General features: G+C 38.3%; 1 long non-coding RNA gene across 1 annotated transcript; it reads right to left on the minus strand.

Moving 5' to 3' along the window:
• Positions 1 to 2,394: 2,394 nt before the first annotated feature.
• Positions 2,395 to 9,279, minus strand: LOC308103318. The gene is made up of 4 exons (XR_013934722.1): positions 9,145 to 9,279; positions 8,099 to 8,166; positions 3,763 to 3,876; positions 2,395 to 2,447 (listed from the first exon to the last, which is right to left on the minus strand). It is a non-coding gene; the product is annotated as an uncharacterized lncRNA (long non-coding RNA).
• Positions 9,280 to 14,729: the final 5,450 nt, after the last annotated feature.

Raw genomic sequence — 14,729 nt, forward strand, 5'->3', positions numbered from 1 at the left:
ATGGACACACATGTATTTCCTCCTCTCTCCACAAGGGGGCAGCGATGACTCTCTGCTTCTCTGAAAACAAACCCAGGTGTTCTGTGAAAAGACAATAAACCAATAAGAATCAGAATGTATTAACTGTGTGAACATGTTAACACTTTAGAATAACATTCCCTTATAATAGTAAATTAATCATTGCCAAATGATTAGTTAATGTGTTATTCATAACTTGCCAAATGTTTGTTAATGGTTAATGATTTAATGATTTAAAACTATGCTATAAATGGTTAATAGATCATGAACAAATTATTAGTAAACTACTTAAAAACCTAACCTCCCAGCACCCTCCCTGCAACTACAGTAACCATCAAAGTAGAAACAATTCAGTCCATTCAAACAACATTTGACCAATACTTTGTCAATAGTGTATCTTAGTAGGAAGGGCAACTCAGTTGGTAGAACACTCTCCTTTGGACCACAAGGTTCTGTCTTTGATCCTGCTAGTCATGTAATGAGCAGTGTTTTCAATTAACTGAATCATTGGGTACAGTTCACTGAAATATTTAGTTCAATGTACTGAATCATTGGGTACAGTTCACTGAAATGTTGTGTTCAATGTACTGAATCATTGGGTACAGTTCACTGAAATGTTGTGTTCAATGAACTGAATCATTGGGTGGGTACAGTTCACTGAAATGTTGTGTTCAATGTACTGAAACATTGGGTACAGTTCACTGAAATGTTGTTTTCAATGAACTGAAGCATTGGGTACAGTTCACTGAAATGTTGTGTTCAATGAACTGAATCATTGGGTACAGTTCACTGAAATGTTGTGTTCAATGAACTGAATCATTGGGTACAGTTCACTGAAATGTTGTGTTCAATGAACTGAATCATTGGGTACAGTTCACTGAAATGTTGTGTTCAATGTGCTGAATCATTGGGTACAGTTCACTGAAATGTTTAGTTCAATGTACTGAATCATTGGGTACAGTTCACTGAAATGTTGTGTTCAATGAACTGAATCATTGTGTACAGTTCACTGAAATGTTGTGTTCAATGAACTGAATCATTGGTACAGTTCACTGAAATGTTGTGTTCAATGAACTGAATCATTGGGTACAGTTCACTGAAATGTTGTGTTCAATGAACTGAATCATTGGGTACAGTTCACTGAAATGTTGTGTTCAATGTACTGAATCATTCGGTACAGTTCTCTGAAATGTTGTGTTAAATGTTTTGAATCATTGGGTAGGCTACAGCTCACTGAAATGTTTAGTTCAACTGATTGGTTCAGAGTCTGGCTGCATTGTGTCGTCTCTTCACTGAACTGAATCACAGGCACTTCATTTCCTGACTGAATCCAAGGAATTCATTTTAAAAGGAAGAGACGCCGACGTCATTTTCTCTATCCTGCAATACCAGCCGGCAGATTCGTCTCACTGGGTGGCAGACTCACACCGGAAGTCAGTGAAATAACATTGGAGTCTATGAGAGCCGATCGGACAGCTTATATGAACAAACACTCTGAACGATTGAGACCTTTATAAAATACTCTGCTCAAGAAATTAAAAGAACTCTTATCACACATTGTTTTCTGCTGTGTTGCTTTTCGTTGTGTAAACTGTATAATTTCATAGAGGTATCTAAAGAGCAAAAAGTATGTTTCTGAAAGGCCAAAGTCCTGTCTGGCAACCAAATCTCGCGATACATCCGAGACAGAAACAATACTTGCCACTGTTTAGATGCCTCAATAAAATGATGTACTGTCGCAATCGTTCAGATATAATGTTTGTTCATGAGCTGGTCCAGCCGGCTCCATTCACTGCAATGTATTTCTTGAACTTCCGGTGCAAGGTTTGCCACACATGAGTGTCATGGCGCATCCCCGGCGTCCAGCACGTCTCTTCCTTTCAAAAACTTCCTTGACTGAATCACCTGAACGTCCTCTCAGGCTATGGGATCAAACCCCCACACCTGAACGTCCTCTCAGGCTATGGAATCTAAATTCCTGCACGTCCTCTCAGGCTATGGGATTTAAACTCCTGCGTCATGTAAACCATGTTTATATGTGATTGATGATGAATGGTCCAAACTACCCCCCCCCCCCCATGGTTCAAACCACACAGTTTACCAAGAGGACCACCCGCCATCTGCCCACATTGTCATTAGTGTTGTGTGATACAACAAATCATTTGACTATTAAATGTGATTATTAGATTAATTATTATAAGAAATGAAGCAGAAGACACATGATAATGTGAATTCACGCGACCGGGATGGTTTACCAGGCTAGTTGTTTCATTTCTTACACAAGCATGTTGTTTTGTGTATGTTTTCTAGTTTTATACACCTTTATACATTAAAAAGAAAAACAAAGTTTAGTCAAAATAAAGAGGAAGTGAACCTGTGTGTGTGAGGAGTCTAAAGATTCTCATTGGTTGTCGGCACCAGAATACGACCTGATAGAAGAAGAAGAGAGACAATTAAAACAGACACACAAATAAATCCTATGTACTGTGTTGTGTGTATTTCTCCATAAAATGCATCTGCACACAAAAACACAATAACACAACAACACAATAACACAACATTAGGGTTCAGTCATCAGAACTAATGTGAACATTTGACTCTTATTTAGGACTAAATTTAACACGTACATGTATGACTGCCAGAATTATTTCTGATTTTTTGCAGTTTATTGCCAGGGGTTTTAAAAAAATCACACCCAGTGTGAGTAAGCGGTGCCTACTCTGGTTGATGAGTGTGTGCTGTCATTCAGGCGGTACAAATCTATTTGATGTGTGGGCGCTGGCATTCAGACGGTACTACTCTATTTGATGTGTGGGTTCTGGTATTGAGGTGGTACTAAAAGAGTATTTGTACAATTTTTATCAACTTTTAAGTATAATTACTCATTTTAACTATGTTTAAGTATTTTTGCAAATTTTAACAACCTTTAAGTATTTTTACTCATTTGAGTACTACTGAGTATTTTTACTCAATTTAAGTACTCTTAAGTATTGTTACTCAAGGTATTTACTTTTAAATATTTGTACTCTATTTACTTTTAATTTGTGTGTGTGTGTGTGTGTGTGTGTGTGTGTGTGTGTGTGTGTGTGTGTGTGTGTGTGCGCGCGTGCGCCTTTAAGTGGCGCATGTGCCTTTAAGTGGCGCATGTGTTGCACTGTGTCCTGTTTGTGTTTAATCAGCCGCAGCTGCTTATGCCGTGCTCGGACGGACATACGGACACGCAAACACACACGGTCAAACGTAGAGCGGCTGGCACCGCTAAAAAAAGTACTCAAGAGCCGAGATACAGAATTTTTAAGTTTCAAGTTAACAAGGAAGTGGATAGGAGTCTAAATCTTCGAAAAATCATCATATCTCCAATCATCATATCTCCTTGGTCTTTGGGTCAAATTAAATGTTTTATTATTATTATTATTATTATTTTTACTAGTTAACTCGATCTTGGCAATCAAGTGATGGATTCTAAAAACGAGTTAACTCGATCTTGGCAATCAATGTGTTAAAGCTAAATGTGACAACATAGAACACACTTTGACCTCTAACTAGGTTGTCTAAACTGGTCTGAACCAGTGAAGGTTCTAAACCGATATAAACCAGTTTAGGTTGTGGCTTTACATGTTTGTTTGTTTGTTTGCATTTCTGTGAGGGTTCCACATGTCATGTGATCCTCTGTTGATCTGACCTCATTTCTTCCACTGGTAGTATAATAATTAATTACACATGTTAATTAAACATGTTAATCACCTTGTTTCCTCCACTGGAAGTAGATGAATCCAGACAGGAACAAGACCAGACCCAGAACCAGACCTGATGCTCCCATGGCCACCTTGTTCTTCACTGACTCTGGCATGGAGTCATCTGATAATACAAATATTATATCATATTAATTATCATATCATATTATATTATATCATATCATATTATTACAGTAGATTAAAACACTGTGTTCTTCACTGATTCTGACATGGAGTCATCTGACAATAAGCTACAACAACCAAACACAATAAACATTAAACAGACAACAGTCATTGTGAGTCTGTTCAGTAATAATGAGTCCAACCCTATTGGTCCAGTCCTTGAGGAGTTTGTCACCTGATGTGACATGTCCTTCTTAGAGCTAAATACATCCAAAACAAAGGATATGATTATAGATTTTAGAAGACTATGACTTTACTATGATGATTTTAAACCAGGCTATGGAATGTGCAGAAAGTATCTTGGGACAGAGTCATAGACTCAGAACTGTGAGGCAGTTTGTAAAAAAGAACATCAGCGAAAACTGTCTTGTTTTCACATTGATAAAACCATGATGACTCTTTGATCTACTTTTATCAAATCAATCTGGTCTTTTATCTGTTTTTATCAAGTCAATCTGTTCTTTTATCTGTTAATATCAAATCAATCTGATCTTTTATCTGTTAATATCAAATCAATCTGGTCTTTGATCTGCTTTTATCAAATCAATCTGGTCTTTTGTCTGTTTTTATATCAAATCAATCTGGTCTTGTATCTGTTTTTATCAAATCAATCTGGTCTTTTGTCTGTTTTTATCAAATCAATCTGGTCTTGTATCTGTTTTTATCAAATCAATCTGGTCTTGTATCTGTTTTTATCAAATCAATCTAATATTTGATCTGCTTTTATCAAATCAATCTGGTCTTTTATCTGTTTTTATCAAATCAATCTGATCTTTGATCTGCTTTTATCAAATCAATCTGGTCTTTTATCTGTTTTTATCAAATCAATAAGCTACAAGCTTGTAGATCTGCTATTTTTGAAAAATCTTGAACATTTAATATATATTTTTAAAACATTTTTAACTCAAATATTTGCTTCTGGAACAACATATTTTAATGGGGATCAGCGGACAAAAACATAATTTTGGGGGTCCTTTACAAGAAAAAGTATGAGCACCACTGATATAGCAACAATAGATTTTTTTCAGAAAAATTAAGACATATGTTGAGAGACATTTGACAGTCACAAATGTTTGCTTTAAAAATATATATTCAAAGATTTGCACAAATGTTCAAGATTTTTCTAAAATAGCAGATCTACATGCTCATAGTGCGGCACTCGGTGCCGTGCTATGAGCTTGTATATCTGCTATTTTTGAATAGCCAAAGAAATCTAAAACACAGATGCGTTCCCGGTCTTAATGGATTAAGTAAGTAACACAGGTCATCGCCATGCTGGCTTGTGGTGGACATTTTTGTCAAAATGTTATCTTTGCCATGGACATAAAGATGTATGGACAATTATATTACCAGAAACACACAAACCTTTAAAATGGAACCAAATGGACCCTATGGGTCCATTTGGTTCCATTTGTGCAAGTTATGGGGGTCCTTGAAAATAAAAGGTTAGAGAACCACTGTACCAGTGGACTTCTAATGTGTCATACTGTACATAGTATCATAGTAAATCAGTGTCATACATATTCTGAAGAAAACCTGGAGACCGAGACATTCAGTATGCAGAGTCTTATGATCAAAATAACGTAAAAAAATGAAAATCTAAAATTTGCCACAGACAAGGCCAAGTCTAGCTACGGACACATTGATGACCCCTAGTAAGTAAGCCTTGCCGAGCCATGTGGCCCCATAGGGGGAGGAGCCTATCTCCTGTTTCTGTAGCGTGAGGCGGCTTGATGCAAGTATAAGTACACCTCCTGGACATGACGCTAGTAGGTCACAGGGACTTACCCCCCCAACCCAACCCTTGATGCTGAGTGCCAAGCAGGGAGGCATTTGGCCCCACTTTGATAGTCTTTGGTACGACCCGATCAAAACCCAACCTTCCAATCTTAGGGCAGACACTCTAACCACTAGACCATTACCATTGATATTAATGCAGCATATATATATGACCAGTTCCATCTCTCAGGACTGTTCTCATACTTTACAGTGACTTTCAGCCCCTTCACTCCAGCAGCTTCTAAACCAGAGGTATAAATTCTATAAATGTCTTTGTACCGGCAGCCATTCTAAGATGATGTACCTCATCTAGACAAGACACTTAAGTAGGTGAGGCTCCTGTCATGACCTTCTTATTAGAATGGTTACTTTTTAGGGTGTTTTCATGTATTTGTATTGATTTTTATAATCGTCGGTGTCCGGGGCGAACCAGCTAACTCCATTTTCAGCTTTTTTTTTTTTTTTCATAAATCAACGCTATTGAACATCCTTTACGTCTGTGTAAAATCTAAACATTTGAACCAATGAAAAGTATTAAAAAGCGCCTCTGACGAAACCTCCCAACTACATTGGATCCTCAAACTGTCCGTCAAAAACAAACAACTCCCCCTCTCCACTCTGCTGCAGCCTTTTCACAGAACAGACTCAGAGCGCGCTGCGCAGTGAACGAGGAGGAGTATCACGTAAAAAAACTCCCCGTAGTCTGTTAAAACTATGCAGTGTACCTGTTTATCAAACTTAGCACTGACGCTAATGTTATGAAAACAAGTAATTATATTTCTAAAATCTATGAAGTGTTTAATGAAGAGAGCAATGTGACAAGAAGAAAGGAGTTGATAGCATTTCTGTCACGACTCGCGCTAGTTCTACTGAAACTCCAATTCTGTGAACCCCTCTTTGCAAAAGTTATTGTAATATTTAAAGTCCTGTTTATTAATGTTGGCCTATATAAGTGTCATGAAGCATCAGGGCATTAATTCACACGTTGCATTGTGAGCTTGGAGATCCATTGTTAGCTTTTGGAAATTTGTACCCTTTTGAAACCTCTCCCTCAGCAGCAAGTGGAGCTATTGTTGTTTGGACACCTAACTCCATTTCAGCTTGATTTCTGCTCGTCTGAAACTACTATCTCCACTTGCGCTGGATTTGGGTAAAGTGGTGATAAAATAATGACACATGCAAGTATCTGACGATATATAAAGTCACTATACCAACTTTGATGAGGCAGTATTGCTTTGTTTTAAAATATATAAGGTTTTCTTCATTTCCTGAAAAACGTATATTTTGTTTTTTCGTTTCCTGAACAATGAGCGTTTTGGAGTTAGCAGGTTCGGGCTGGACAGCAGAGATATATTGGATCGGGGATGACGGCTAGCGCAGTCTTCTCTTAAAGGCAATGGCTTCTGGCACGGTGATTGGTTTTATCATTGTAACGCCCAAACCACACCTATGCATAATGTAAGGGGTAGCTCAGGTGTTTGGCGGGTGAGAGGGGTGCCACAGAATACCATAATTTGCGGGGAAACGCCTCTTGCCTAGTCCTAAATCAGTAATTAGTGGTTTGTTCAAATTAAACCTGGAATAGCGCCCCATGATCTCTATAGTCGTAAAAATCAAGATTTTTCATATTCCATCCTGATTGGCTAAGAATAACATCTAAAGTTTGCAGTAGTGGCTTGTTTTGAACAAAATGCCTCAAATCATGAACGCAGCGTCTGATTGCGGTGAAACTTTCCACGCACATTCACACTATGTTGAGGAACAAATGCCACCCTTTTCACGTTGGCCTGTTGTAGCGCCACCAGCAGGTCAAATTTAGCAAAACACATTTTTAGAACAAAATGCCTCAAATCATGAATGCAGTGTCCGATTGCCGTGCACGGCCTAGGAAGAAATGGCACCCTTTTCACATTGGCCTATTATAGCTCCACCAGGAGGCCAAAATAACCTACCTGGGGCGGCCATAGCTGAGTGGTTAGTGAGCCCGCCTAGGGAACCAGAGGCCCTGGTTGCCCCAGGTTCGATTCCAGGCTATCCCAGCATATGTGCCGATGATATGAAATTTGTCCCTGAGCAAGACTCTTAACCCCAATTGCTCACAGGTTCTCATTGGAAACAAGACCGCAAGGACTTTCATGAACGACCTGTTAAAAGGAATTATCCTTATTACCTGATCTGGCGGAGACCTGTGCTCCGAGGAGCACTTTTTCTAGTTGTGTCTTGTTTTCAATTGGATTGCTGTGTTTCCTTTCTACAAAACAAATGTACCTTGAATCCTTGAACCCTTAAAACAGAGTGTATTGTAACACATTACAGTAGATTACAGTAGAATACAGTAGATTACAGTATAGTACAGTAGAATACAGTAGAATACAGTAACTGACCCCAGTCCATCTTGATGGGTGCGGTCAGGCTGGGATGTTCCACCATGCATGTGATCTTCTCTCCTGATCTGTAACACACACACACACACACACACACACACACACACACACACACACACACACACACACACACAGTAGTAGTCGATCTACACGCTGAAACACGCCGCGATTCGACACATTGATCTTTGTTTATATTTTGTTTGACTATTTCTTTTTGTAGGAGCGTGAATGCCCCGCTGGGCTCTCCTTCGCTCTAGTGTTTATTGTGTATTCCACTATTCCCTCCCCATTGCAGAAAAAATAGGAAGGCAAGAGGCAGAAGAAATTTAGTAACGAGATACGCACGTTATAGCGTATTCCTGTGTGTGTATTCATGTATAGCATATTGTTAGCCATATTATTAGTTTTACTGAGGTTACGTTTAGGAATAAGGTTAGGTTTAGGCATAGTTAAATGAGGTTACGTTTAGGAATACCAGGTGAATATCACCGGATTTCCCCGGGGGTGACTGTTTTGGGGCGAGAGTTTTTGTGTTCGTCTGTAGTGGGCAACAGCGCATGCGTCCGCAATAACGCTATCAGGATCAGATTATTAGATATTATTATCAGATATTAGAAGTATATTGGGTACCAAATATACTTACCAAAGAAGAACTTGAAGTGACCCAAGTGTATACATTTGTAGGCCAAAGATTTATATATTTGTAATGGTCAAGGTTTCTTTATACCTGCCCAATACACTGTGTGTGTGTGTGTGTGTGTGTGTGTGTGTGTGTGTGTGTGTGTGTGTGTGTGTGTGTGTGTGTGTGTGTGTGTGTGTGTGTGTGTGTGTGTGTGTGTGTGTGTGTGTGTGTGTGTGTGTGTGTGTGTGTGTGTGTGTGTGTACTTTGAATTGAATTGTGTGTGCGTGTGCGACTTAATATTAGCCTAACAATTAATGGGCCTTTTTCATTAAGTGAGTAACCCTTGTTTTATTTTTTAAAGAATATATGTATAGGTGTCTATTAGGTGTGTATTTCTATGTATAGGTGTCTGTTAGGTGTGTACCTGGGTGTGTACTCCAGGTAGGAGTGGTACTGGTAGTACCAGTCTCCATCAGACAGCTCATCAGTAGAGGAGAGACCAGAGGTCAAAGGTTCTTGACCTCTCCACCAGGTCACCAGGATCACTTTAGGATAGAAGTCGTAGCTGCTGCACCTCAGCATGTGAGTGTGTTTACCACCACCAGGGAGAGTCTCTGACTTCAGTCTCACTTTGGGCTCCGCTGGATAAATAAGATTATTATTATTCTTATCATTATTATTATTATTATTATTACCACCAGTCATAGGAACATGTCATTATCATTAATAATTGTATATAATCCAAATGAGATCCAAATGATCCAGAAAGCCGCAACACGCCGCTTGGTCTTCAACCAGCCAAAATGTTCACGTTTCCCTGCTCTCCCCGTTCTGGCTCCCAGTTGCTGCCCTCACAGAGTACAAAACACTGATGTTGGCCTACAAAGCAACCAAAGGTATGACACCCCCATATCTTCAAGCCTGATCTAACCCTACAACCCCTCCCGCTCACTCAGATCAGCTAACACAGGGAAGCTGTCAGAATCTTCTCTAAAACACCCTGGACAACGCTCCACACATCCTAGACTCTTCTCCCCTCTCTAAAACACCCTGGACAACGCTCCACACGTCCTAGACTCTTCTCCCATCTCTAAAACACCCTGGACAACGCTCCACATGTCCTAGACTATTCTCCCTTCCCTAAAACACCCTGGACAACGCTCCACACGTCCTAGACTCTTCTCCCTTCCCTAAAACACCCTGGACAACGCTCCACACGTCCTAGACTCTTCTCCCATCTCTAAAACACCCTGGACAACGCTCCACACGTCCTAGACTATTCTCCCTTCCCTAAAACACCCTGGACAACGCTCCACACGTCCTAGACTATTCTCCCTTCCCTAAAACACCCTGGACAACGCTCCACACGTCCTAGACTCTTCTCCCTTCTCTAAAACACCCTGGACAACGCTCCACACGTCCCAGACTCTTCTCCCTTCTCTAAAACACCCTGGACAACGCTCCACACATCCTAGACTCTTCTCCCTTCTGGCTCCCAAACGGTGGAACAAACTCCCTATTGCAGTCAGAACTGCAGACTCACTCTCATTCTTCCACCGTAATCTGAAGACTCTCCTCTTCAGACTGCACCTCAGTCTGTAGCACTAGACTAGCCTCGACTACCCTGCAGACTTATGCAAACGCTAAAATGTAATTTAGATAACATGTTATTTAGACAGATGCCAGGTCATTTGTAGACCTGACATCCTATAGTTTCAATGGATTTCAATGGATAGTTTCAATGTACAGATTATTTGTTTGATACTATACTGTTTAGACTGATGATAGGTTCTTGGTTTACCTATGATCCTAGATTACTATTTCTATGCATTTGATGTATTACCTTGTGTTTTCCTTGCTTACTGTAAATCACTCTGGATTAAGAGCGTCTGATAAATGCCTACATTGTGAATTGTTACTGTAAATGTCAGTGTTTGGCCACCAGATTGCACCAGAGAACAAGGTGTCATAGAATACTGTAGATTCTACAAAATTCTACAGTTGAACGTCGAATGCATTTATATAATATAATGTAAACATATTACATAATTCACATGCAGTTACACAGTGCTTTATATGAACAAAAATAAACCAAGCAATATCATTTAATGAAAATAGTTTGAATCAACAAGTGTAGAAACAAACAAAACGATACACATAATCCTGTAAAATATTACTAAAGTGATTAAAAACATACAAAACAAACTAGTAAAGATAATAATTAAAATATTAAATCGTGTGGTGAAATGAATGTATAGAGGTGTGTTTTAGCCTGCATGGTTCTTTTTAACGTTAATTTAAAAACATTAATCCTGGTGTCTCTATTTTAGGCAGGTAGGTGAAAACACTCAGACAAATATCTATATGTTTAATTTATACACATTGTTGTGAGCTTGTAGATCTGCTATTTCCACTGTGTGACAGCTTGTTGGATAGTGTAAAAATCAAGCTTAAGTGTTTAAGAGGATCTGAAATGTTTCTCAGCAGATTAAGTAATGTTTTATAATCATTAACAGATCAATATTAACATCATTAATCATCTCTGAATAGAATCATTTATTATGATTTCATGTTATAGTTTATGAGGTGATGAATGTTGAATGTTGGAGTAGGAGATCTCAATGTTCTCTTTGCAGGCTACCTCTCGTGTTGCTCTCATCCTAGCCAGTTGTGTAGGATCTTTATTGTGGTACTCTGCGTTCTTCACACCAAACTCGGTGTATCCAACATACTGATCTACTCTGCTGTCCCACCTGAGGAACTCATCACCATCGAAATTCAATGACACTATGAACTGTATGTCCTTCAGCTCACTGGAGTTAAACACACAGCGTTGAGCCTCATAGTACACATATCCATCTGGAAATAGACCATTAAAAATGTCATTAATGTTCAGTTTTATTATCATAAATTCAACACTAGGCTAACTGCCCCCGTCAGCCAAATATGTCACTACATAAAGTCTAAAATAGGTTCAGGCATGTGAAATCTGGCATTCACATTAATGTTTTGAATGTATATTGAATATCTTAAATACAATGAGATTGAGCTACCAATTAAGTTTTGTTTCTCTGTGTCCAGTTGTCTAGCGTGGCTGAGTAAACAAGGACTCTGTCTGTCTGTCAGACCCCATCATGTATTTCTGGCAGGATAACAGAGATAACACTCGCAGAAAGGTTGTTATTTTGAGAGCAAAATGCCTCACAATATGAATACATTTTGATATGTTTTTATTTTGATGGTAACTGTTGTATAATTGTATTATCTGCACCTCAAGCACATGTTTACTAAAAATAAATATTATATAGAAAATATTTCACCATAAAAAAAAAAAACATAAATGCTTAATATACATGTTTAAACATTTGCATTCATGTTCAATACATTCAACCGTTTTAGTTAATAACTATTGTGTTCATATATTCATGTACCTTTCACTGGTGGTTTCTTCAAGGCAGTGAGAATGATTTCCAGGTTGGCTTTGCAGTAGTGCTGCTGATTCAAAGCATAATCATAAGCTCCTGGGAAGGTGAGAAGCTCTATAAACGGAGGCTGAGGCTCCACCACCTTCCTTTTGTTGAAGTCTGCGTACATCAACATAATCTTCATATAATGTACTTACTTCCTGGGATCGCTTTGACATGAAGTACAGAGGAGAGGATGAGGAGGGTGGCTGTAATCTTTATCATCACTGATCGAAACTGATCTGAATTTAATAGATGAGAATACACAGATGAGAATAAACAGATGAGAATAAACGGATCAGAATAAGAGAAGTTCTGGAGTCTGAAAGAGAATGAAGGAGGACTCATTCTGTAGTTTAGAAGAATCAGCCAATCAGATTAAAGATATGATGTTACATCATCTGTTTCCAGCAAGCCGACAGTCTGGATTATTGCACATAATCATGTATATAGCTGCTGCTTATGCACCTCATGTCTCCTTATGTACACCTTATGCACCTTATGTCTAACCTCTTGTATATACTGTACCTTATGCACCTTATGTCTAACCTCATGTACTGTACATACTGTACCTTATGCACCTTATGTCTCCTCATGTACATACTCTACCTTATGCACCTTATGTCTCCTCATGTACATAGTGTATGTAAATATCTTTGTTTATTCATCCTTTTTTCTCTCCTTTTCCCCCCTGCCACCATGTGAATATGGTCTATTATTTACAATTCCGTAGTGTAAATAATATGTGTGTGTGTGTGTGTGTGTGTGTGTGTGTGTGTGTGTGTGTACTCACCACTGAAACTTCTGACTGGAAACTCGAACTTGAATTTCACTTCCTGATTCACTCAGTAGCCAATCAGAATTATTAATTTATTAACATTGGAAGTTATTAAGTAAATATTAAGTATTATAGATATAAAGAATTCTAATGTACCGTTATCTCTACTGGAGCGGCCTTCTTTGCAAAGTTAGGATCCATTATCATTTTTTAATGAATGAAATCTTTGTCAAAAACAAGCCTCACAGGCAACAACAAAATACTATAATTCTACATGCTCAAAAAGAAGTAGAATGAATAAAACTTCGTTCCTCTTCGATTGACGTCTATATTTTTACATAATACCAACATGGGATACATTTAAATAAACCAAATCTTTCACCACAGACAAATTAAACAGATAATTCAATAATGTAATTCATATATATAAATAAACTTACAAGTATTTATATATTCTATAAATATATTCTATATTCTATCTAAATATATTATCAACAATCATATACATACACGAGGGTGTATCATGAGGGTGAGTCACTGTCCAGCCAATCACTGTTCTGTTCTATGATTGCAGGTATTGCTGATTGTAATCAAATTACTGTATGGATGTATTGAAATATTTCTGTATATCCTTGTTTGGTGTTCCATGATTGATGATACTTTGTGTTCATATTATGGTGCCAGTGTAATACTGACGGAGAGACATGTGTTCATGCGAATGCATTGATGCTCAACACCATTGTCCTGTGGTGTAGGCCAGTGGTTCTCAACCTGTGGGTCGGGTCCCCCAGGGGGGTCCCGGGTCCCCACATGATTTTGGGGGGATGACAGTGAAGTGAAAAGTTTAAGGACTTTTAAGACCTTTTGAATACAAAAAAAAAAGAAGAAAGACCATTACTGCATCAAAAGCAATCAACAAACTATACTATAACAACTGGGCAAACATTGGCCAAAAAGTCAAATAATATAAGAAAGGGGCAACATTTTTTTAAATAGCCGATCTACAAGCTCTTTTAGAGCATGTAGATCTATTTATCTGTGGCAACTGAGTCAAACTAAATGTAACGCCTCAACTCCTACAATTCCAAGTCTTTTTCAGGGTGGGGGGTCCCCAGTTCAAATATGATTATTTTGGGGGGTCCCCAGTTCAAATATGATTATTTTGGGGGGTCGTGGCCTGAAAAGGTTGAGAACCACTGGTTTATTGCAGATGAAACGCAACACAGGTAAATCAGCACATTCTTAAAATACCCTTAAATACCCTAAAGTACCCTAAAATACCCAAAAGTATCATGCTAATTAACCAAAAGTATACCCAGATACAAACTTTAATTTGGGACCCTGTTTTCTTGCACTCAAAGCTTTGATTGAATGATTGATTGATTGATGTTATTATTAACAAACATGCATATACATGAACATATATTTGTACAGAATTTGCCAAAAGGATAAAACATAAAAAAAGATTGATAGCTTATTTCCATTGTGGTGCAAATATATGTGTGTGTGTATATAAGAGCCATGTGTTGGGGGCAGGGGGTGTAGCAGAAACACACAGTACAGTAAAATAACATGATAGCCTACATCAGGGGTCATCAATATGTCTGTACACAGACTTGTCAATGCCCATGTCCAATCTTTCAACCAGTGGTGGTAAAAGTACTCAAATGTTTTACTTAAGTGAAAGTATCAATACTGCAATGTAGAAATACTGTTACAAGTAAAAGTGTGGAATTCAAAATGTACTTTAAAAAAGTACAAAAGTAT

This window comes from Gymnoscopelus braueri (assembly GCF_963280865.1).
Source record: "Gymnoscopelus braueri genome assembly, chromosome: 16".
Lineage (NCBI taxonomy): Eukaryota > Metazoa > Chordata > Actinopteri > Myctophiformes > Myctophidae > Gymnoscopelus > Gymnoscopelus braueri.